The 26,307-nt window shown below is 37.9% G+C and overlaps 1 protein-coding gene across 4 annotated transcripts in view; it reads left to right on the plus strand.

The window, feature by feature from the left end:
- The window catches only part of PRR16 (proline rich 16), a 235,542-nt gene that overhangs the window by 97,240 nt on the left and 111,995 nt on the right, over nucleotides 1-26,307 (plus strand). The window contains exon 1 of one of the 4 annotated variants that reach the window (XM_073878563.1): nucleotides 17,317-17,337. The exons of the other annotated variants lie outside the window; for them this stretch is intronic. The gene's annotated coding sequence lies outside the window, so the exon portion shown is untranslated. Of the gene's footprint in view, nucleotides 1-17,316; nucleotides 17,338-26,307 lie in introns of those variants that run through there. 4 annotated transcript variants of the gene reach the window in all.

The following is a 26,307-nucleotide window of genomic DNA, read 5'->3' on the forward strand; positions in this document are numbered from 1 at the left end:
AAAAATGTTCCTTAAAAAAACATTGGTGAGCGCTGTGAATTGTGTAAGACTGAGGAATCACAGACCTGTACCCCTGAAACAATTAATACGTTATATGTTAATAAAAAATTTTAAAACCTAAAAAACGTTTATTTAAAATAAAACTGCATATTCAACAGTGTAGACGTATCTCATCACTTAATATTCAGCCAAAGATGCAAGACACAGGATGCATATGAGATAAGATTTCATTTTTGTTAAGTTCAAGGGTAGAACTAATCTCTGCTATTAGGAGTCGTGAAAATGGTTTCACTTGGGAGAAGAAAGTGACTGGAAGGGACCCAGAGGCATCTCGCGGGGTGCTGGCAGTATTAGGTTCTTGGTCTCCGTGTGGGTCATCTGGGTATGCTCACCTTGGAAACAATTCACTGAATTTTTGTTAGGATTTTTATGCTTGTTTATATATATGTTATACTGCAATAAAAATAAAAAAGCAATGGGGTTATTTGGTTATGCCCAGTGGCTTTTGGAATACATAGATTATGAAGGTTTTTTAGCCTTAAATTAAACACCAGAATGCATTTTATGGGAATGATTTAAAAAAAAATCAAAAGTTAGAAACTGTAGTATTAACCCATAAATTGTTTACATGGACATGTTACAGTGTGAAATTCCAGCCTGAGTTTGGGATGGATTCGGTATCTCTCCTGTACCCGTACAGAACTCTGACAAACTTTTATTGTTGTTCCTACTGTCATTGTATTGCAGTTACCATTTTATATGCCTGTTTTCTTCTATAGAATAAGGTCATGGAGAGCAGAAACATTACCTTACTCATCTTTTGCTTTCCAGCCGACATATGTTCTCACAGGTAGTATGTGGTCAGTAATGATGACTGATACTCATGAACTGAAGAATGAATACGTACATACTCCAGTAAGTGCATACTGAGCATCATTTACTTTTTTGAGATGTGTTCACGAATAATGTTTCTGATCATTCTCCTCATCCCTTTCTTCTCTCTTTCTGAAATACACCTTCCTAGAAATGGACTATAGGGTGTTTCAAGTTGATCGTACCAATATTTTTATCTTTTTCTTTCCTATTTTCCATTTCAGTCATTTTGTTCTGCTTTCTGGGGCTTTATCTTCTTTCCCTTTCCTGGAGTTTTAAATAGGTTAATAAAATGTTAAATATGTGGGAGCTCTTTCTTATTTTTTATTGCATATTTTCATAGGACAATATTCTTTTCTAGTGGATGCAATATATTCTCTCTCTCTGAAGATATTTATGTGTGAGTTTTACTTTTTCTCTGCATTGTATTCTTTCTAAATCCTTTTTCCCTCCTGAGCCAGTGGAGGTAGGAGAAGGTTAAGGAGACCTTTGTCACCTCTAAAATTTTTCTGAACTTTTCTACAGCAATTACTATGTGTCAAACAATGTGTTAGGTACTAGGGGGGATAAAAAGACTATTTTGGTCTTCTAATAAGTCCACTGTCCAGTTTTCCGTGCAAAAGGAGTAGAGGTAGGAGCAGAATATTTCAGACAGGGAGCCATCTTATACTAATACATAGAAGTAAGAAATAGCATGGCATGCTCTGGGAAGGGCCAATTAGACTTAGCTACCATGTAGAGGCAATTGTAGGGCTAGTAAAAGATGAAGTTAGAAGGATCGGTAGAGAGACCAGATCATATAACGTGTTTTGTATTCATTCAAATTAGGATTAACTCTGAGGAATTACCTATCAAAATAGGAGTTTAAATGAATTGGAAGTCCACTTTTTTCTCATATAAAGTAGGTAGTCCAGCGCACCTGCTACTCTGTGATCCAAGACGGCCGCTTCAGCCATCATGTCAGCATTCCAGAGAGGAGAGCAAATCAAAACCTCGTCCCTTAAGGATGTTTCCTGGAAGTTGTAAACTTTACCTTCCCCTGGCTAGGTCTTCATTGTACATCACATCTCCTAGTTACACAAGAGCCTAGGAAATGTAGACTTTTGGCAGAGGGTGGCCCTGTGCCCTGCTGACCTTCTTTAGTTAGGTATTCTTTTGCTAAGGAAGAAGAGGGGATTTGTTAGGGAACAATTCAGCCTTGTTTAGGAGTTTAGATTTTATCTAGACCATGGGGGAGGGACCACTGAAGAGGTTTAAGCCAAGGAATCCCCGCTTCAAAAAGGTCACTCTGGCTGTGACATCAAGGATAAAGTGACATGAAATTAGCAACTGTCTGAGCCATTAGGCAATCACGAGAAGCACCTAAGTATGAGAAGTCTAACGTGTCACAGCTGTCCAGTGGTGCTGGAGAGAGAACATCAGTGCCAGTGACCTTAAATGACTGAATTGATTTTGGTTTTTTATCCTCAGGGTTGTATATTTGATTTATAATTATTTATGGAGTACAATCACCATAAATCTAGGCCTGAGTCAAATAGATGGTGAGCAATACTGTTGACATCAGATACACCTCTGAAATCTTAGAGGACTTTGGTCCTATTGGTAGAGAAGATTTTTTCTCTAAGGATGTGTACTATGATTTTTTTAATGACACATACACATGGTAAACATTTAAATACAAAAAGATGTATCAACAAAGTATATTTTTCTTTACATTCCAAAATTTGAGCACATGATAAGTCCTGTCTCATAGGTATTGTTTATTCACCTTCCTGTATACACACACATACACACCCCTTCTTTCTTTAAAACATGTATTATTTGCAGAGGATTTCCAACGTAAGTTCTTCAACTTATGGAATTTAACTAGGTATGCAGATTTAGCATAACAAAGGATATTGGGAGGTGGGTTTAACTATGCAATCTGTTCATTGTCCATGGGTTCAAGAATGGGGACATACATATTCTTGTCTAGTGACAGGAATCAAATCTCAATGACCCCTACTCCCCCCAGAATTGTATAATATAAGAATCCCTTTGAATTGAGTGTGATTCTAGTATTTATAAGTGTGCATATTTGTATTATTATTCATATATATATATGTGCGTGTGCGTGTGTGTGTGTGTGTGTGTGTGTGTGTGTGTGTAGAGAGAGAGAGAGAGAGAGCATGGACTTTGAATGCAAGCTAATTACTTCATCTGGTGCTCAGTCAAATGGTGATTCTGTCCAAAGGACGGAGGAAAAGCTCACTATGTTAGAATTGTGGAAAAGGATTTATCGGTCTCCAATGTATATTCCTAAGGGCTTTTCAGAAGAACCGTGATCTCACTGTATGCACTGTTCCATGTCTTTGTTCTTGTTTAAAAATACAGGTTCTTAATCTTTCCATGACAGGCATATCAGCCCATGCAAACCTTTCTACATTAGTTTTTTGAAGAGCTGCACTGCGTATACTCAGTTCCCTGTTGATGAACATTTAATTTTTTTTGTATTTTTGTTATGTTTTGTTTTATTTTGTGAGAATTTGTTTTTGTTCTTTCTTGTCTTTTATGCACAGTGTTTAGATTAGCATTCTTATATTCATGTACCTATGTTACAAATAGTACTTTAGTGAACATGAGAAAGAATACATGCATAGAAATACATGCAGATGATGTGACTCCTAGATAGGGAGTTGCGGGCCCAATGGTATGTTTATTTTTCACTTTGCCCACCAGAACTAGTCTTCCATATGCTCCCACACAAAGATCTTCATGGTGCCCCAGGTAGATAACATAAATGCATGGAGAAGCCTGTGTGTAAGCTATTTGTACTGAGACCAAGCAACCTCTTTATAGTCTCTTTTAAAACATTGTCCACCAAACTATCTAAATCAAATAGCGCATTTATGTTACATGCTTGCCCAGACAATACTGGAAAAATTTTCATTTTTGCTCTTTTCTCAATGAAAGATGATATTTTAATGATAAGGTTGAGCAATATATATTTATAAGCAATATGCCTGTCTTTGTTTCTGAACTTATGCATTCCCTTTGTGAGCCATGACAAAGATGATGAGGGCACAGGTATTGAAGATCCACTGCCAAAAAAAATCACAAAAAATTGTGAAAAACATACCAAGATCTAGTGAGCCATCAGTGTAGATAAAAAGCTGGTAGAAGGACAGAGAAATTTCAGAAACTTCATAAAGCAAAAAAGATGTGCTTCTCATTGTTCACATTTTCCCTTATTTTTCATTAATATACAATCCGCTGGCCTTTCCCCATCACTTGCTCATTTATTACTCATGTTAACTCTGGCCTGTGGCAATGATGAGTGCTTAATAATGTGATACTTAATGACATAAATGCTCAGTTTCTACTAGTGGTTGTATATGTTGGTTTGTTGACATTAAGTCCATAAAATTGAATTGTACACATAATCGGATGATGAGAAATTTATTGTGTTGACAGGAATTTTCAATGGATGGTTTTTCTTGGGTTCAGGAATTGAAGTTTTTAAAAAAGATGTTGATGATACTTAATAGTTTAGTGTGTAAAGGAAGGTATGGAAGGAGATGGACCTATAGAGAAACTTTCACATAAATTAGCAAAAAAATGAGAGGAAGGAGGGGTAGAAGTAGTAGTTTAGTAATACTTGAGGATCTAATTTAATGCTTCATTTTTCCCCCTAACGTTTCTTAATTTAATTTATAATCTGAAAACTCAGGGAAATGGTCTGTGGGATTATCCATTAAAATACCCTAGGATCAAACATAACACAATAAAACCATGCAATTACATGCCCCATGATAATGCAAATTTGGATGATAGTGATTGAAGGTTGGTTTTCATCCTCAGCCGAATCCATATATTTAAATGAAGGTGATCAAATGAGGAGCACACTGGAGATGGAAAGAAGAATGAGATCCTCACTTGGGGAGCCAGGCAAGTTGAGGGAAGTCCTCATGGTCTTGGTATTCATCCTTCCCAACTCTGTGGATGGGGGATGACACAGGTGCCAGCTAATCAGGAGATTCCCGAATTACTGTCACTACCCAGGAAGTCCTAACAAGTCTTGGAATCCAGCCTCTGCCCACAGAGTGGACAGCTGCCACCAGGTGGTGCCAATTTTTAGCTGGGACTTTATAGATTTTGACTGCCCCTCCAGACCCATAGCATCCCAACTCTGCTAACTACTGAGACTTGTCCAGCTCGTGTTGTTATCCTTACAGTATCATTACTGACTTCTACACGAATGAATCTCTTGGACCCTACCTACCACATCATTACAGTTTTATTGTACTTTAATTTCTGCTGACTGGAAGTCTGCTATCATACTACCTCAGCATCATGGAAGAAGAAGTCAGCTGAGGAAACTTAATTGTGTAACTAATTTAAAGTAATGTGTCTTTGGCTCAATTGTCTTTCACTTCTTATAGCACCTCTTAATAGATGTAGAGTTGAAGGGTGGTAGCAATTATGTGAAAAAAATTGTGGGTTTTTTTTTTTCCCATGATCTCTCATCACATTGTGCTCCAAAGGAAGTAGAAAGACTTTCTAATGGTAGTAATGATTCTAAAAAAAAAAAAAATGTTTAAGTACGTATCAAACATACCAGAATAGGGGAAAAATAATTGTGAGTACAGAAGTCAACATCTAAAATCCAGTAATGAACTGTGACTACAAATAAGCTCTAAAAGGGAAATATTTAGGTTGACATTTATATACACCTTGCCAAAGTAGCTTTTTACCGTTTTTAAAAAAATAACCACTTATGTAATTTTTGTGTCTAATATAAATAAATATAAAATAGAATCAATTTAAATATTTGTTGACTTATATCATACATATGCGATATTTTTGTGCTTGATGTTTCAATATTAAACTATTTGGGAATTTATTTCATCAAGTCTACATTTCTTATGAGTTTAACATATGTTTGTGAAGAAAACACATCCAAACACTTTCAGTAGAAATATTTGAGGCTAATAATAAAAGGACTTAATATTTTTATTCCCCAGGGCTTTAGACTGAGAAAGGTCTACATTTATCTTGGTAGTATCCAAATAAAGGTTGCACATCAGGCTATTTTATATATATGGAAATATCTCTGCACCGTCATCAAAATCAAGTGTATTCATTCATTTTCATTTGCTAAGTGTTTCGTAGGGTTCAGTTACTCTATTACTCACAGAGCTGTAAGGGTACATTAGAAATGGTCCCTGTATTAGACCTGTGTGTATTTTACTGTTTGAGGGAGATAAATAATTAGCACTCCACTTGCCTTTTCCTCAACTGGCCTTAGACCAGTTGAGAAATTCAGCATAAGCAGTTTGAAGCTAAAATATCACCTCAGTTACTGAGTTCAAGGCAGCTTGAAGAATGAGACTTAGGTGCAGTGGTATGCTGGAGCCAACTCAAAGGAGCTGTGAGAGCCCATTTTCACACACCTTCCCAGCTCCATGTTCAGTGAGGTCATGTTGGTAGCTTAAAATGAGCTGTGGTGGAAGTATGTACACCATGGAAATTAGTTAATGAGCTATAGCAGGGACTTTTTTCCTCCTGGAGATCTGGTGTTAAACACTTAACAGCGTACCACTATCTGAAAGTATAAATTAGTCTTAAGTACTGAATCCCAGGGTTACCCGCTCAACCCCACACAGTGGAGGCCAGGAGATGCTCTCCTTGCACTTGTTGCTGGACAAGTGTGTTCTCTGCTTGTACCTAACTCGCTAGAGGAAGCAAAAGGAACAACTTTATATTTGGTCTTTCCAAACTCTTCCATTCATTCCACATTCCCAAGGGTGAAAGGAGTGAGGATATGAACATGTAAACATTACAGGTGTTAATGTTCCTTCACCCTTAATAAATTACCCCCAGTGCTCTGTGTTTTTCTCTTTTGTCTATTGGATTTAGACATTAAGAATGAACTATTATGGAAAAATATTGTTCTCTATGGGGAGGAAATTTGCATTCCATTAGGAGAGTTTTCTTCCTACCTTTATGAGCATGCTCCCTCAATACCAGCCACTGTTTCTTTGAGTACCCTCCTGGAAATACTGGTTGTCCATTATCTTTTGTTTCCAGAAAGGCCTACCTATGGACCCACATATGAAAATGCAGTATTAATAGATTTAAATTCCATTGTTCTCTCTATAGATTCAACTACAGAATTTCCTTGCACATTTTGGTGTTCTGGAACAATTTTTGTTTTCTCGCAATGGAAGGCATTCCTCACGCCATGCTGAAAAGTCAATTACTATGTAATTTTCTGGTGTAATATATCCCGGCGTAGTTTCTCAACTTCAGCCACACCTAGGCTTATAGGATTTGGGTATTTTTGCGGCTGCTGTAACAGTTTTCCATGGGTGGCCAAAGACACGCTCTGAAGTTTCCTTCTCCATGGAGCCCACAACCCGTGCAAAGCCCAGACGGCACCAGGTAAAAGATGAAGGAAAGAAGAAATACCTAATATCCACCACTCCACTGTCTTCCAAAAGTACTGGAATTGTTCAGATGAGTGCAATAATTAAATCAATTATTAAAGCTTTCCGTACTCAATCTGAAGATTTATTTGCTGGTCTCTTTCTCATCTCACAATACATCCAACCACATAGTCTAGCAGAAGCTTTGCAATTTGGTTAACAGATCGTTCAATGTTAAGGATATGATGGGTTTCATAGCCAAAGCACCTTCATAGGCTCCTGAGCTGGTCAGGGAAGGAGCTGAGATAACATGCATGTCCGCCTGTCACTACATGCGTGTTGTCACACATATTCCCAAGTCAAATTCTACTTACTCATGTTTTAGATTGCCTCCTTAGCAATTTTCTTTTTTTTTAAGATTTATTTATTTCGCTTCGTTAGCAATCTTGAATATAAGGTCTAGGTCATAGATGAGTCCTCCATTACTAAACTCACCTTCAAATTATACGTAAGGACAGTATAAATACGTCCATTGCTTAGGCAAAGCAAACGTTTTAGAGTAAATGCATCACCTTTCTTCTGATCCCCAAACATATTTATTATAGTTATTTTTGAATTTGAATCGTATATCTTTTGAACAGTTTTTGTTGTATGCAACACATTTTAAATAACATGATGTTAGAGGCAACATATTTTGTAACTTTTTCATTGACAGGCATCATTGCTAAAGAAGCTTGCCATGATGCTCTGTTTCGTTGTTTTCTTAACATAAAATGTACATTTTGATAACTTCACATAGTATATATTAAAAATGTTCAGAGCTGCTACATGGTAAGGCAAACCAATACACTTTTCAGGCTTTGCATTTTTAAACATTTTTAACTTTGAACAATTTGAAGCATATGGAAGACTACAGAAAATGATATAACACGCACATGGTACCGGTGAAACAGATTTAATAGATATACTGATTTGCTCTTTCTGCCTAGCAACATGCTTTTCCCTGTTTAAACTGCACAGAAACCACAAAACCTCCGAGTCCCTTGCTCCCAACCCAACTTCCTCCTTCCTCTTGTAGTTGGTGCCTATCTCCCTGTGCGTGATTTTGCACTTTTCCTACATACATCCTCATGACAGTACATAGTCTCACTTGCGTTTTTAAAATTCGCATAAGTGGTATAATTTATGAATTTAGTTTAAATTCTAATTTTATTGCTTGATGATTAGGAAATATAAAAAGCAACAGTGGGGGCACCTGGGTGGCTCAGTTGCACATCGGTCTTTGGCTTGGGTGGTGATCCCGGGGTCCTGGGATCGAGCCCCGTATCAGGCTCCCTGCTCAGCGGGGAGTCTACTTCTCCCTCCCCCTCTGCCCTTCCCCCCACTTGTGTGCTCTCTCAAAGAAATAAATAAAATCTTTAAATAAATAAAAAATAAAAAGCAAAAGTGGACTTGAAATCCTTTTCCATGTTTAATGAGATCCTGTGTTGTCAAGTATATTGTCAAGTAATTTTTGCTTGTTTTTATTTGTTTGCTTTTAAAGAAGTGTTCAAGAGATCCTGTAGTCTTTGTGTTCTTAGAAGCTTGAGATTCTCTGTCTGTTGTCTCTCTACTTCATGGGTAATTTTTTAAATGCTCTGGTGATGTATTTTCTCCTTCAAGATGCGTAGACCTGGCTGACGAATATTGATCTAATCGTTTCTTCAGTTTTTCCTGTTGGCTTCTGGGTTGGTGAATTTTGGTGTTTGATATTTTGGTACTTGAGGTTTGAGACTGTTCTGTCTGTTGTCCTCATACTACACAGCAGTTTGGCTGGGAAGGACGTTCTTGGGCAACACTTTGTTCCTCTCAGAACTGTATACACGTTGCCGTTCCATGTTCTGTCGTTTGATGTTGCTCTGGGAAAGTTCCGATACCAGCTTGATTTTTCTCATTTGACTTTAACTTGCCCCTTCTGCCTGGCTGCCTATCCTTGAAGTGCTGGATATTTCCTAGTGTCAGTTGTTCACCAGCAGATTTTAGTGATGCATATTGTGTAGTTTAAACAACTGCATTCACTATTTCCTTCCTGTCAGGGAAATTAGCCTTTCAGATACATTGGGTTTTCTTCTGTTTTATAATGAGCCTCTTTACTGGGAAAACCAACATTTCCTATGATGGATATGCACTTTGTATTTTCTCCCTCTCTATTATTATTTCCTCTCTAATTTCTGCAATCAATACTGACTTCAGAGCTCATCAAGAGAGACCCTTGCCTTGGGCACTGTGTTTGAGAGCACCCTGTTCTGCCTCCTTATGCTGCCATTTGGCACCCAACACCATGTCCAGCTCACATCTGGATTTTCCACCTAGATCACACCCCAGTACCCTAGATCTCAGCATTCCCAGCTATCAGCTCCAAAAAGTTCAAGGACTTGTCGTAGCTTCCTCTCATGATCTTTCTTTCTGAGAGCAGATCAAATCCCTGGTATATTAGGACCCAGGGAGTGGCCAAAAAGTGACTATTTGCAGGGACTATATAGGGACAGAGTTTGGAAGTATGGGCTGGGGTATCCACATATGTGCTTTTGAGGCCCCTCATGGTATAAGGAAGACTGGGGTGGGGAAAGGAGAATGATGGGCCATGGTTGGGGTTTGGGGGCCAGAAGCTCGTCCTTCTTCACTGCCACGCCGTGACGTAGAGTGCTGAGTAGTCCAAAAAGTCTGTATTTAAACCTGGACTTCCAAGACTTTTTAGCAAGGTCAGTAATTTGGTTTCAATAATGTCTATTCTCTGTATTGCTGTTCCCATTTTATTTATTAGTTTGGTCATGATGATATTATAGAACTCTGTTTCTTTGGCTTGCCCATTTCTCTTCTCTTTGATTCTATACGTATCTATATCTATATGTCTACATATCATGTATCTGTATCTACAGATGTAGACATAGATCATGCTTTAGATAATGGCATAGGTATATCTTATGAAATATTTCTTTAGCACAAAACATTCAGGGTTCATTTTCTTCCATTTCTTCCAAATAGAAGTCATTACCTTTGTGTGTGTGTGTATGTGTGTGTGTGTGTGTGTTCTGCATTTCTTCTCTTCCCCCTGTCCTTACCACAGTAGTGTTTACAGAGTTTCCATGCCAATTCTTTTTCATCTTGCTTAGCTTCAACAGCTCTGCTTGGAATTGCCTTGGGCATCAAGCTGCTTGGGTGACTTCCCCCCCACCCCACCATGTTCCTGTCGTGTCTCAGTCTGACTTATTTTCTCCAGCAAGCCCTGAGGTGGAAGGCGAGCTTCTTTTATGTCCTTGCCACGGTCCCATAGCTTGAAGGCCTGGGGGAGATGCAGCAGAGGTGGGGATGGAGAGGAATCATGGATTACTGTTCTCCTTTTGTAGCATAGGTTATGTTATGTTCCAGCTCATTCTCCTGCCGCATTCAGGGTTATCATGGGCCTGTGGGGAAAGTCTTTCTGTGTCGTATTGATGCTTCAGTTCAACGTGGTCCTGGTACTTCTGCTCCCTCCCCTCAGCCCCTTGCTCACTTCCTCTGTTCTACCATCTGCTCTTCTGCAGTCCTCCCCATCCTCTGTAGTCCTCCCCAGTCCCAGTCCACATTGTACTTTTGTATTGGTTGTTATTTGTGAAAATGTGAGGACTCTTATTACTTCACTTTGTTGCTTCATCCCCAGGCATGAAGGCGAGTCTAAGGATCTGTACTGAGCCAAGCTAAACCCCTCTTTTTTTAGCTGATAGTCTTTAAAATTTAAGACCATGAATGGCACTGCTTTCATTCTTTGATTCTGCTCTTAAGCGTTTTTGCTATTTGTTGTTTTATTTGTGACTGTGTGGAAGGAGATTCTGCTTAACTCACTTTTCACTGCGACCTCCCTTTTTATAAGTAAAAAGAATGCCTACATGCCACTAAAAAGATGGAAGAAGTTGAACAGGGTATAAAAAGTAAAACAATGAGAAGTCATTTCATTTACATTTTCATTCAAGGCACACCTCGTACCGCCATTTGCTCTTATTACCCAGAAACTCTTCCTTTGAATTGCTTCCTGGAAATTCTATCTGTCATGCTATCGTAAGTAAGTAGATTTTGTTCTTGACCTCTCTCATGCCAGAGCATTTGAAGTTAAAGGAAAGGAGCGCTCTGAGGAGCTTAGGAAGAAAAACATTGATTAGAAAATCATATATTATGACTTGTTAGCATTAGAACTTCACTCTTCTATCTCAGAAACTCTTCTCTCTTGCATATATACATTCAGTTAACTGTAGCCTACACCTACTCTACTTTGGGGAACCAGATGATGACTCTGTTGCTTTTGACAGTTGGGTCTAAGCTAACTAGCAGCGCACTGGCCCTACTTGCTAAGCAATTGTTTAAAGCAGCTTGTAATAGGGAAATGTCACACACTATGACACCCCAGTGTCACATCCTATTTGGAAATGGACTGAGGGTAGTTTTGGTTTACCAGTAGTCAATATGGGAGTTGGGAAATTGATTTACTTTAAACAGTGATGATATTCAGCAGTGTATCTGTTAGAACAGTGAATGTATCAAGAACTAGACAAATCCTTGTAAGATATTGATGCCACAGGCCTGGGAAGGATGACTGTATGTGTACATCTTCCTACATGTGATGAGGCCAGGACAAGGTTGAGAAAAAATATTTTAAGAGAGAAAATGGCCCTCTGGCAAGTAGGATGCCCTATGTTAATTTATAATTTGAGTAAGACTAATTCGGGTATTTTAACCTTGAGAAAGGTTGTCCAAAATATTTTTTTTTTCATTTGGTAAAAGAAGAGTAACTCTGTGGTGTATTCAGGCAAGAACACGGAGTCTGCTAAGCCCGAGGTCTCAGAATGGTGATGTGGGAGGTGGATAATGCCTGCATTCAGATTTGGCTTGACCTGCACGATCATTGTTTTTTTAATGCCACCAATGCTTGAAAAATCTGTAAATTTCACATAAAAATCAGTCCTTCTAGCTTCTCTTGAAATCTTTAGAAAAGGGCAAGACAGGGGCGCCTGGGTGGCTCAGTGGGTTAAGCGTCTGACTTCATTCAGCTCAGGTCATAATCTCAGGGTCCTGGGATGGAGCCTTGTGTAGGGCTCTGTGCTCCGCAGGAAGTCTGCTTCTACCTCTCCCTCCACCCTTCCCCCCTCCCCTTCTTCCTTTCTGCCTCTCCCCCACCCCACTCATGCTCTCTCTGTCTCTCTCTCAAATAAATAAAATCTTAATAAAAAAATAAGAAAAGGGCAAGACAAGGCCTTCTTTCTCTGTCCCCTTTGCTCAGTGGTATTTGCTCCTGTTCACCATATTTCCCTTTTTATTGTAATACACACACACACACACACACACACACACACACCCTCCACCTCCACCTGTTAGATTTGACCATTCTGCTTTGTGGTATGCTTAAAAATGCTGCGTTACTTTGTGAATATTCCTTCTATAGTTCTTGTGTTAATGTTTAGCCCTAGTCTGCAAAAAGAAAAAAACGGTGAATGGCTAGATATTACAATTTACCCAGAAGATTTAGTCATCATTCCCTAATTATTGGTTTACACATATGAAGATCATATGTTCAAAAATCCATATACATTATCCTCCACATATTAGAGCTTGACATTTCAGAATATGTGGTTTATGGACTCTTAATTCCATACTATATGGAATATTTTTTAAAAATCCCTTTCTTAATGAAATTAACTTAAATGGCACAATTGTTCCACCTTTTAATTCACTTAGACCTCAGGAAATGAGAAAGTCTTACTTTGAAAAAAGTGGGTTTTCTACTAACAATGTAACAAATATGCTAATTCTTTTTTTAAATAGTAATAATTTGGTGACTTATCATGGAACTGTACATAATTTTGGCCACTAGAGGGCTTTGCTTTTTTTTTTTTTTTGCTTTTTTTTTAATAAATGAGAATATAATTGAGCAGATAAACAAGTTTTTATGGCTTCCAAAAGTTTAACTGTATAATTACAAAGTTTTAAATGACTAATACTATATAATATATATATTATAATACTATACATGGTATGCAATATAATAATATACAGAGTATGTGAAAATCTTATCCTGACTATAAGTAAAATATGTAATATTTGAAACTGAGGGCAATGTTTCATATTTTAAGAAGTGAAGAGTAGTCAATAATGCAAATTCACAGGTGAGAGAAGCTTTACAGTTTTCATGTGTTCATTGACTTAACATTTTAAAAGTGTTAGAAAAATATTCTACATTTTGCTTATCCAAATACCATATGTAGAACTTGTATATTTATAGTACCTTTGCCAACAGTTTTGTTAGAACTAACCCACAGGAATAACTTTTGCTATGAATGCTCTGAAATCTCTGTTCTCATAAAGAAAAAAATTCATGTTGAAGTCTTTCAGGGAATTTTCAACAGAATGGGAGCCATGAAAGATCAATTTTCAAAGTCCTAGCACATTTAAGTGGCTGCTGGCTCTCCTTGGTGAAAATTGTCATTGTTTTTCAAATTATGTGTAATTTATTTTTCTAAAATATCTCTGGGGCCCTGTGACAATAAAGAGAGATGCTTGGGAAGCCAATTCTAAAAGAATTCCAAATTTTGAATTCCCTCTTTCTCTTTCATTTCCTATATTCTGGTTGATTAAATCAGACTTGCAGGTGTTATATTTTAAAATACAACTCACCTTTTTCCATTAAGAATTTTGGAACTGAGGCACAGAGGGGAATATCATAACGCTTGCATACCTTTATTAAGCCAAGGATAATGTCCCTCTGTACATTCGTGCTAAGCATGCTTTCATCCTAATTGAGTTAGACTGGGTATTTTCAAGTTGGGAAAGATATTTTAAAGATGAGCTTTAGACATTTTCACATGTTTTCACTAATGCAAAAATAATGTAATATAACCTTCCCATTTGCATCATTTTCTGTAATTATCCCTAGGTTTGCTTAGGACAAGAATCATCTTTTTTAATGACTTGCTTTATGGCAGCGTCTTTCTCCTTCCTCAAAGCTCCATAAAATAAATCATAGACCTTCACATCACTTTTCTGTTCAAACCTTGCCAATTTTTTTTTTCAGACAGAAGCCAAACTCATGGTATTTAGCGTGGTAGTGAAGACCCTTAAGCATTCTAGCACTTCTTCACCTGCGTCTTTTTCCCTTTCTGTCTTTACACATGTTCTTCCTTCTTAGCCTGCCCCTTCGTGGGCCCCCAGGGTGCACATGTGCGCACACACACACACACGCGCGCGCGCACACCCCCCCCCCCACACACACGCACACATCCATCCCATACTCCTTGCAGTCTGCTATATTGGATGACTTTCTACTCCTGGAAATCTCGATTTATTTTTCAAACCTCCCTTCCTTTACATTGCGTTTTATTGTGTGTTTATCTAAATGCTCTTCCACTATTTTTTACCTTATCCTTCAAAGTCCATTTTAAATATTTCCTCCCTCCAGGATCTTCCCTGACACTGTTTCTCCCTCCATGGTAGAATTAACTGTTCTTTCCTCTCTCCTCTCAAAATATTTTATCCATGCCTTTGTAGTTGCACGTATCACAGATGCCACAGACAGTTTCCCTCTCTCTCTCTCTCTCTCTCTCTCTCTCTCTCTCTCTCTCTCTCTTCTCTTTCTTCTTCTTCTTCTTTTTATTTAATTGACAAAGTTGGGAACAGTGGTTTCACCATTGTATAACTAGTGAGAATCCGCATTAAAATTACTTCCAAATGTCCTACCTTCAAATCAAATAGTACTATCAATATCAATATTTCTAGTACTATTATTTTGAGCGTTTGATACATGCTCATTTCTATAGCGCAATTATATTCTTAAGATATCATGGAAAGGAGTGATAGAGGTTTTTTCTGATGTTTTTGACCAATAATTTCATATTCTACATGGATTCTAAGGTAATTTAGACAAAAAATAATCTAATTCACTGAATTCTTCTTCCCTTATGTTATTTACTAAACGTTTAGCTCAATATCTGAGATGTACAAAGTTAGCATATATGTCAGAATGCCATTTTAATGTGTGTGTCAGTATTTCTTTAGAGGTATTGATAAATGAAATGCTTTAGAAATCTTACAAGTTTATTTATTTATTTTTATTTATTGTAAAGTGATAGAAGTTTAAGAGTGAGAGGGTCCCCGCAGGGTTGCCCATTAAAAGTTTATTTTAATGTATCATTTTAGTGTGTTCTCTCCAAGAGAGCTATATCTGAAAGTGCCATATTTTTAAACCATGCATATATGTGTGTATGCATACATATTACATATATGTAATATATGTTACATATGTTATGTTATTATTAAATATATTATATAAAATATTATATATATATTAGAGAGGGAAATTAGATATCTCATGAATATAGTTTATTTACAACCCAAATTCATTGCCCCAGAAGTTTATAAATAAGCATCAAACTGTTAAATAATAGGCGACTAACTTAAAAATGTTTTCTTACGGTATTTTTCATTTGAGTTTTAAAATACTTATTATTTTTTCATTCAATATATATGTCTGTTCCAGACCAAGGTGCAGGATACCCTGCCCTCTGGGAGCTTGTATTCTCTCCAAGGAGAGAGATGTGAAAGAGCTAATTGCACAATCACTGTATTAGTGTGGTACATGTTGTGAAGCATACATGAAGATGCTCTCAGGCTGTGGTATGGACCATGAGAGCATTCTGGAAGACTTACTGGAAGAGGAGATATGGGGGCTCCTGTTTGAAGGGTAGTCAATGTGTGTGAAACAGAGTGTGTGTGTATGCATGTATGTGTGTTATGAGAGGAAATAGTGGGGAATGACTATGTCTAGGTAGACTTTATATAGATTTATAGATTCTCTATGAATGACTTCTATAAAGACCCAGAGAGGGGCCCCTGGCTGGCTCAGTTGGTTAAGCATCCGACTCTTGGTTTCAGCTCAGGTCATGATCTCAGGGTTGTGAGATCGAGCCCCATGTCAGGCTCCATGCTGGGCGTGGAACCTGCTTGAGATTCTCTCTCTCCCTCTCCCTCTGCCCCTCCCCATCCACCTCTGTCTCTTAAAAAATAAAAAAGACCCAGAGATAGGAGCTTAGCTTCTTTGAAGCCCTGGAAGAAATGAAAAGAGCACAGAGTGAAGAAAGTAGCATAGGAACCTGTGGGTGTGCGAAAACAGGACCCAGACCTGAGGGATATCATGACCTTAATTGACCTTGATCTTAAGAACCATTGGGGTTTAATCATTTATGTCACATATATACAAATAAGAAATATATGCATATTTTTTTAAAAGCTCTGTCTGACCGCAATGCAGAGAATAGATTAAAAGGAAGAATGAATTGGCTCGAGAGGGGTTTTGTATATACAACCTTAATCATGATGCTTACAGAATATTTTTTATTGAGCTACCTTAACATCAGAGGGGAATATAATACACAACCAGAAGTTTATTTCATATACGCTTTTATAAATACAAAAAGAGAGAGTGATTGAGAGCTGTAAGCTGGTGTTAAAGTTTGCACTTCCATTATCATGAGCTACGGCTTCCTCCTGAATATTATTAACAAAATGGAATCATATTGAAATGTATACTCACAAAGTGCAAGGAGACAAGTCTTTTACATCTATTAAGCTGCTAAAGCAATTATGATGAGGAATGTTTCCTTTTCCACACTTTACGAGCAGCCTCAGTAGAAGAAGCATGTTGCCTGTTAAAAAAAACAAGGTGTCTTATAAAAGCAGAAATTAAAGTGAGCGGAGTCATTTCAGCTATTATAATCTGTGGGTAATGTTTGCTACAGGGGAAAGAAAAGTCATAAATACCTCACCTGCTAGACAAGTAAAAAGCTGATAGACATGTCAGTGTGGGACTTAGAGCACGTGTAGTCCATTTTAATTATATGTACTTTAATTGTACTTTCTCCCTTACTACATCATTGTTTTATGTTCATTTTAAAGAGTAAGCATTTAGATGGCGTGTGACTGTTAGAAACTGTGTATACCTCGGAGATATTGCGGGTTCATTTCCAGACCACAGCAATAAAGCAGATATCCCAATAAAGTGAGTCAAATGAGTTTTTTGGTTTCCCAGTGTATATAGAAGTTATATTTACACTATACTACAGTCTCTGAAGTGTGCAATAGCATGATGTCTTAAGAAACAATGTACATACCTTAATTTAAAAATATTTTATTGCTAAAAAATGCTAACCATCGTATGAGCTTTCAGTGAATCATCTTTTTGGCTGGTGGAGGGTCTTGCCTCCATGTAGATGGCTGCTGACCAACCAGGGTGGTGGTTGCTGAAGGCTGGGGTGCTTGAGGCAGTTTCTTAAAGTAACACAACAATGATGTTTGCCACATCGATTGAGTCTTCCTCTTGGGAACCATTTCTCTCTCACATGCAATGCTGTTTGATAGCATTTTACCCACACGAGGACTTCTTTCAAGATTGGACTCAATCTCTCAGGCCCTGCCGTTGCTCTATCAACTAAGGGTATGTTATGTTCTAAATCCTGTGTTGTCATTCAACAGTCTTCACGCCATCTCCACCAGGAGTAGAGTCCATCTCAAGAAGCCACTTTCTCTGCTCATCCATAAGAAGCAACTTATCCATTCAAGTCTTATCATGAGATGGTAGCCATTCAGTCCCATCTTCAGGCTCCACTTCCAATGCTAGTTCTCTTGCTCTTTCCACCACATCTGCAGTGACTTCCTCCACAGAGGTCTTGAACCCCTCAAAGTCATCCATGGTAGCTGGAATCAGCTTCCTCCAAACTCCTTTGAATGTTGACATTTTGGCTTTTTTCCCATGAATCACGAGTGCTCTTAATGGCATCTAGACTGGTGCAATAAAGCAGAACACAATAATAAAATGAAGTATGCCTGTGTAATAATTTCAGGGATTTCTGCTTCCTTCAGAAGCATCTCAAAAATGCTTATGATTCTATGTGGAATTGATTTAAATGAAACCAGGTACTTTCGTCTTACGAGTTTTAAAAAACAATTAACCATCTTGGTTTTGCAAAGTGTAGAGTTAGAAATTTCGGGTTATTTAGTGCTCCAAGTAACCATAACCTGTTGAAACTGGTGTGATTTTCCAAGGCTGCCAGAGTCCATTAACATTTTGGACAAATCGTATCTAGAGTTAAATTTTATAGTTGGAACCAAGGCTATCTGTATACTATCAGTACTATGGTTATAAAGTATGTTATGACTTTAAGGAAATGAACCTACTACAACATGAGCATCCATCTGCATTTCTCTATCAAAGCACTAACTTCAAACATTTTTTTTTTGACAGTGCCATAAATCTCAACCTTCTGAGGACTCATCTTTAAAATTGCAATTTACAGCATCTAAACTTCTTAACGTGGCCTACTGGGTCCCCCCACAACCTAGCCTTTATCTGTTTTCAGCCTTGTGTTCTATTCACTTGTCATTTCCTACTTTATTCCTTTTTTTTTAAAGATTTTATTTATTTATTTGACAGAGAGAGGATGAGCCCACAAGCAGGGGGAGTGGCAGGCGGAGGGAGAAGCAGACTCTCCAACTGAGTGAGGAGCCCGACGTAGGACTCGATCCCAGGACCCTGAGATCATGACCTGAGCCGAAGGCAGATGCTTAACCGACTGAGCCACCCAGGCGCCCCATTCCTACTTTATTCTTTACAAACACATTAAAAAATAGTATTTCACACCTTTATCCTATTGCCTCTGCCAAGAAATGACTTTTCCTCCAAATTTTATTTTATCATTCAAGACTTCTCTCGGGTGTCACCTGGCTGAAACTATCTCTAACCAATGCTACCAACCAATCTGCTTGGAAAGAGTAGATGACTCCTGCTTTCCTACACTTGCAGATCCTTTTACCACCACACACACACAATGTATCATAATTATTAGCCTACATGGGGATAAATGAGGTTGTTTATCCTTTATCTTTGATTTTCTTGGGTATGATTTTAACCATCATCATGTTAGTTATATACACTTGCATTCCCATCTCCAAATCAGGTTCTTTATAAGGATGTACCAGTACAATTCTTTCTTTTATCCTTTAAAAAAAAAAAAACAAAAAAAAAAAAAAAAAAAAAACTAGGCTCCACACCCAGCACAGAGCCTAACTCCTGGCTTGAACTCAGTACCTTGAGATTAAGACCTGAGCTGAGATCTCAGGTGCTTCACCAACTGAGGCACCCAGGTGGCCCCTCCTTCTTTACCAACTCTCCAGCATCTAGTCCTTTCCCAAGACATATTCCTCTTAGCTACTTGTCATTCTTTCCTTTTTTTTTTTTAAGATTTTATTTACTTATTTATTTGAGAGAGAGAAGATGTGTGTGTGTGCGAGCAGGGAGGGGGCAGCGGGGAGGGAGAGAGAGAATCTCAAGCAGATTCCTCAGATTGTGGAGCCCGATTTGGGTTTCCACACAGGGCTCAGTCTCATGACCCTGAGATCATGATGTGAGCTGAAATCAAGAGTGGGACACAACTGACTAAGCCACCCAGATGCCCCTACTCATCTCTATTTTCTAATTAGTCAACTATCTAATATGCTCAAACCCTTTTTTTTTTAACTTTAACTCACATCATTTGACTCATCTTTTTGGAAGATGAAGAATTAATCTTTTGTTTTTTTCTATATGTTGAAGACATCCATCAATAACCAATATCTCAATAGTAAAAATAGAATGAAACGATGTTAATGAACTCATAAAGAAATGAATTTAAACATGTGTTTCTAAACTTGAACCTCCCAGAAGGGAATTCACTTGAAGATACAAATGAATTCTCTTCTTGCACACCATTGTTATTGACCACACTGCCAAGAGTATACTTCTTCCCCATTTCACTGCTGTTACAAATTTCCAATTATATGACCTGTTCGGTGGAATTCATTATTATTTTTTCTTGGAGCTTTCTGATTCCCTGTGTTACTTCAGAATAATTGCTTTTTAGGGGCACCTGGGTGGTGGAGTCTTTTAAGCCTCGGACTCTTGGTCTCAGGGTTGTGGGATCCAGTGCCAGGTTGGGTTCCACGCTCAATGCAGTCTGCTTAAGATTCCCTCTCTCCCTCTGTCTCCTCCCCACCTTAAAAATAAATAAATAAATCTTTTTTTTTTAAGATTTATTTTTATTTATTTGACAGAGAAAGACACAGTGAGAGAGGGAACACAAGCAGGGGGAGTGGGAGAGGGAGAAGCAGGCCTCCCGCCAAGCAGGGAGCCCGATGCAGGGCTCGATCCCAGGACCCCGGGATCACGACCTGAGCCGAAGGCAGACGCTCAACGACTGAGGCACCCAGGTGCCCCAGATAAATAAATCTTTAAGAAAAAAGGGATAATTGCTTTTTAGGTCTGTGATACAGGTGTTATTCTTACGTTCTTTCATTTGCTTTCACACTTCTGTGTTACAATGTTTCTTGGCTCTAATTCTTCCTTTCTCAGATTCCATTTTACTGTGTTACAGTATGTCCTTCGCTTTCGAAGAACAGATACAAGGGATATACACTGTCCTTGTCTGTAATATCTAGAAATATTTTGATTTTCACTTACACTGAGATATTAATTTAGCCAAGTGTAGAAATGGGATTGAAATCACTTTAGCCAGAACCGTTGAAGTTACTGGTAAAAATGTTTTCCATCATCCATTCATCCTGAAGAAACTGTGATGATTATTTGATTTTCATTTCTTTCTGGGTGCCCTGGGTTTGTTTGGTAGGTGATTGACTTTGTTTTCATTCATCCTGATTAGTCCTCAGGTGGTGCTTTCCATTTGAAACTCCGTTTGTATTGTCAACTGTGAATTTTTTTCTTTTATTATTTCTTTGAACATTGCCATTCTACATTTTCCCCCTTTTTCTGGAACTCCTCAATCAGCTGGAGCTGCAGGATTTATTTTCTTGCTCCCTGAGTCCTAATTTTTTTCTTGTATTTTCCTTAAAAAAATATTCTTGCTTTATGGTTGGGAATATTTCTTAGATCGTATCTTCCAGCCTTTCTATTAATTTGTTTAATTTAGTAATTGTGTTTTATATTCCAAATATTTCTCTAACATCTGCTACTTTTTTTAAAAAATAGCCGTGCGTTCTTATTTTATAGCTACAAGACATTCCCAAACCTCTGTAATACGTTAATTAGATTTACTGCGAAGTTCTCTTGGGTTCACTAATAATGGCAGGTTCATCTTCATTATTGATCTGTACATTCATCCTGGTTTTTCTATTTTGGGCTATTGTTTACCCTCAATGATCTTTTGATCCTCAGGCATATATTTATATTATATAGATGTTGTATAGTCTTTCCCATATATAGGACAAGGCACAGTGCTGACTGAAGGTTCTGAATATGTCAGACAGGCAGGCATTACCTTAATGTATCTGGACAGTGAGAAACTAGCTGTTCTTATCCCATTTCCACAGCTTTCCCAATCGAAAAGTAAAGGAGAACAATTTTGCTGGAGTTACTGACTATACTCAGCCTTCTACTTATCCAGAAACATTGTGCAATTTCCTTATAGGTAGAATCTCAGTTGTTCAATTTCCTTATAGCTAGAATCTCAGCTTTTCTCAGTATGAGCTATTGCTGTGCTGTTAATCTTGCTGCCCTTCAAAGAGCATGAGAGCATTTGACACAGTGTTTTCCATTGTGAGTTACAGTCACTCAACAACTTCACACTCTAATTTGTGCATTACTTCTCACTCCCACCCTCTCTATATCCCACTTTCAGGTTTGGAATTCTTCTGGGATTCCATCAGTGCTTTTTCCACCTTTTTATTAATTCATTCCTGTATTTATAAGAATCTCTGATCCGTGTATACCCCACTTTGAGAAAATTTTCTGAATTTGTTACTGTTGTTCCGCTTTACTCTCATTTAACTATGATTTGGAGAGGAAGACACTAAGTACGTATGATCAGACCCTATTGAACTAGAAACATTTTTCATAATCTTGTCTCATATAATAACAGATGAATAGTATTTGCACAAGAAATATTTGTCAAACCCAGTTGAACACACAGAAAGTAAGACAGATTGCATTATAGCTTTATCTTGCTTTTCTCTTGATGAGGCTTGACATGAATGATGGTGTTGTTTGTTTTTCTTTTAAATCTTGGTAGCTTCCAGAGAACAGGGTATCAATTGCCACTTTTATGCATATTACAAAATCAAACAACACAATACCTCCCCAAAATATACCATGCATTGTCTGCATGAGTTTTAAAAGGAACGCCTGGGTGGCTCAGTCAGTTAAGCCTCCAGCTGTTGGTTTTGGCTCAGGTCATGGTCTCACCGGTCATGAGATCAAGCCCGGTACCTAAAAATGTTTCAAAAAATTAAACATTTTTAAGGAAGTTTATCCTCCCCATGTACTACCCAACAAGAATGATTAGATGTATATGATTTTTTGTTTGTGTGGGGTGTGTGTGTGTGTGTGTGTGTGTGTGTGTGTGTGTGTGTTTTAATCTCTGTTTCAGAGGATGCTGTTTGGCCTGAAATAGCCTTCGTCCCTTTTTATTCTATTGAATCATTGCTTTTCACTGGGCACATTGAACCCCAGATAAAAGCCTCCATTCTCCAGCCTCCTTGCCTCTAGGAAACTTAATTTTGGCTGGTGAAATGTAAGCAAATCAAATGCATTACTCCTGAAACATCTCTTTAAACATCAGTAGTTATGCCTTTGCTCACCTTTTCTGTTCTTCCCCTTGAAATGCTTATGTGACCACTAGAAGTCCAGCTCTGAAGTTGGACATGAAAATGTAGGTCACACACTTGGGACAGCAGAGCAGAAAGCTAGACAGAGCTTGAGTCTCCAACAACTTCAAGGTACTGCCTTATCTGCCCTAGATGACTTCCAGCACCTGCATTGTATGCCCTGTCAGATGCACCAAGGACAAGGAGAATACATAAGCATGAGCTAATACAACAATATTAGTATGGTGTTTGGGGTATTGTGGAACTAGTCTCTACGAAATAATGTTAAGGATGTAATAGTTGTTATGGAAATCCAGAGACAGCTTTAGGAGCCCAAGACTATTCTAGTTGTCTCTTGGGAAGCAAGCATTTAGTGTTTACCACCTGAGCAACTCTCTTCCAGACTGGTCCTGGGGCTTTTCAAAAATCAAGAGAAGCCTGAGTCACTCCTGGCTTTTTGGTTTTTTTTAAAGTTCTCATAGATTTTTTTTTTTTAAGATAAATAAATGCCAAAGCAGAGTTAACCAATTGTGGGATGATTTCAGTGTTTCCACATATTAAATTGTTCTAACACAGTGCATTCACAAAATGATTACAAGAATTATTTGTACATAGCCATTCAGATGCAGTATCTAACAAATACTGTGATCTAGCAATGGGACACAGAGTTGTGTGCTCTAGGATGAACTACTTATTTTAATCCTCTCAATAGGTCCGTAGCATAGGTAATAGGCACATAGATAAATATAAGTTGGGTCTTTAAAATTTGGTATAATATCCAAAATAGAAATAAAGTGTGTGAGTTGTGAATAGAAAGCTAAGGATATTGACCACTTGTCCTCATGCTGTGAGACCCCATTGGTGACTCCACTCCTCTCTGTTTCATTTCTTCCAGGGAAGATCTGACTGGGTCTGCTGGTTGCTATCCTGTATACCGTGCCTCTGCTAGACAGAGCTCTTGGGTCTGCCTGCATTTGGGCTCAGCCACTGACCATGGTCTAAGAGCTATGGGGAGGGAATGTTTTCAGCTGCTTCTTTCTCATGGGAGAAATTCCTATGGCTCCCATTCATTTCTCTTTTTAGATCTTTGCAGCTAATGCCACATATTCAAAGGGTGGTTGTTCTGATAAATCAATATTAAAGACCTTAGAAGATTTCATAAACTTTCTTACACAGATTTAAGTTGGGGTTAAATTCTTTCTCTCCTTCCATTAAGTTTGGAACTGCAATTTTTATAGTTGTGAATTATTACTGAGGAGACCCTAGAGGAAGATTCCCCCAAATTGAGAGAGCGTTTTCTTTGTTTTTAAGGCAATTGAACTATATATTGTGTGGTTTTTATTTAAACAAGAGCAGGAGGATTTAGGAACATTCTAAATACATCTACAGCTATCAATATAGACAAATAATTAAAGATAAATATACACTTAAACTAGCTTCACTGTTTTGGAGAGTGACCGAAATGTTCTCTCCCCCGTGCTGTGGAGATCGGCTCGAAGAGTCAAGAACATAGGAGGAGAGCTTACCGGGTGTCACCCATGCCTTATTTCCAGCTTCCTTTTCTCTGCTTCATCCATTCCTTTGTGCCTTTCTGAACCATCTGGAATTGGTAAGTGTGAAGACTGCAAATCGGACCCGAGTTGGAAAAGCTGGGGAAGGATGGAAGTGAGATCAAGATCTGTCTTTTCTCTCAGTCTACTTTTGTCCACCTCTCTCTCTCTCTCTCTCAGCCTATTGTTAGAGCATCTACTCGTGGAATCACTGCTTTCTGCCAGGGAAACTAAAGTGGAAATGCAGGCGTGTGGTCTGAGGGGAACACATATAAATAGATAATTCCAATATATTAAGGCAATTGCAATAATAAAAGGACATAGCCACGTGAGAACATGGGACAAAAAGCTCTTAATTTTTTTTTAATTTTAGGTAAGTCTGTTTGTCCTGGCTTTCACTCTAAAAATAACCCTACAGTGTCTCTATTTTTTTTCTTTATAGCTTAATATTTATAGAATTAATGTAAATGAATTTTGGATTTTCACGAATAGCTTAGATCATATAACCACTTAATTTCTGCTGAATCTGCTTCTCTTTTATGAAAATATTTAGGGATATTCCCCAGGTACGAAAACCTGGAGCTCGTGTGATTCCTAAATCACAATGATCATTATTCTTAATTATTCCACAATTGATCCACAGCTTCCTTGTATGTGATTCTAACAAAAGCCTCTGAAAATCATCAAACACATCACCTCTCATTGTCCTTTCTTTAAATCTCTCTTTGTTTCCATTCCATTAGCAGATTCTTCTCTAAACATGAGCAGCTACAATTAGATGGCTCAGTTTCATATTCGAGAGATACATTTCTCCCTTGCGTCTCATGTTAGGTGTGCATGTTCTCAGACTTATGATTAATGTCACACTCTTCTCACCTCCAAATATCTGCAAACAGTCGGTCCCTCTAGTCCTACTTTCTTTCATTTTGTTTTCGGTTTAATTACATCATGCCTGTGGTTATGATTCCTTTAGTTGCAATATGATACTTTGAAAGAGCTTCAGCCAAACACTGAACTGTAATTACAAGGACACAGCAGTGTATTCCTTGTCTGGCTAATTTATTCATCTCTCACTTGGCTGCAATAGAGTCTAACTAGCCAAGTAAATAAACTTCAGCGCCTTTCAGTATGTTCTCCGCATGGCAGCTTAAGAATTACTTCTTTTCTTTCTTTCTAACTTTATTTAACTAGTGTTAAATATTTATCTTATTTTCAAGTTATAAAATGTTTCACACATGACAGAAAATAAATAAGCTAGTGTAACAACTGTAACCCAGATTTAACAAAAGTTAACCCTTTATCCTAATTACTTTGCATGAAGTTTTAAAAGAAATAAAGTATTTTAGCTTTATTATGGTTGTGGCCTCTCCACACCCACCCCCCTTCCTCCTTGCCTAAATTTGGTGTGTATTATTTATTTTCACATTTTGTAAACTAAACTACCTTTGTTTCTCTGTAGAAACAATACAGACACACTGAGTATATGTGTTTTAACTTTGTTACATTCAGCGTTAGGTCTTTGAGATTTATCCCTACTGATGCGTGTAGGTCTAGTTACTTCCTTTGAGCTACTTTATATTTGCCCACCTAAGCATTTACTAACAGATATTTAGGTTGTTTTCAGTTTTTTGCTATGAGAAAACAACCTGCAAGGAACATTCCTATGCTTTTTCAACCCTGTGCACATCCGTTTGAGTTTCTCTAGAGTAGGGTAGGCTTTGTTGCTAAAATACCCATACTGTAGGGTATGTACATTGTCCACTTTATAGGACATTGTCAAAAATTTTCTA

Source organism: Callorhinus ursinus, unplaced genomic scaffold (genome assembly GCF_003265705.2).
Source record: "Callorhinus ursinus isolate GAN/ISIS: 27379988/994484 unplaced genomic scaffold, GSC_fseal_2.0 scaffold30, whole genome shotgun sequence".
Classification (NCBI taxonomy): Eukaryota; Metazoa; Chordata; class Mammalia; order Carnivora; family Otariidae; genus Callorhinus; species Callorhinus ursinus.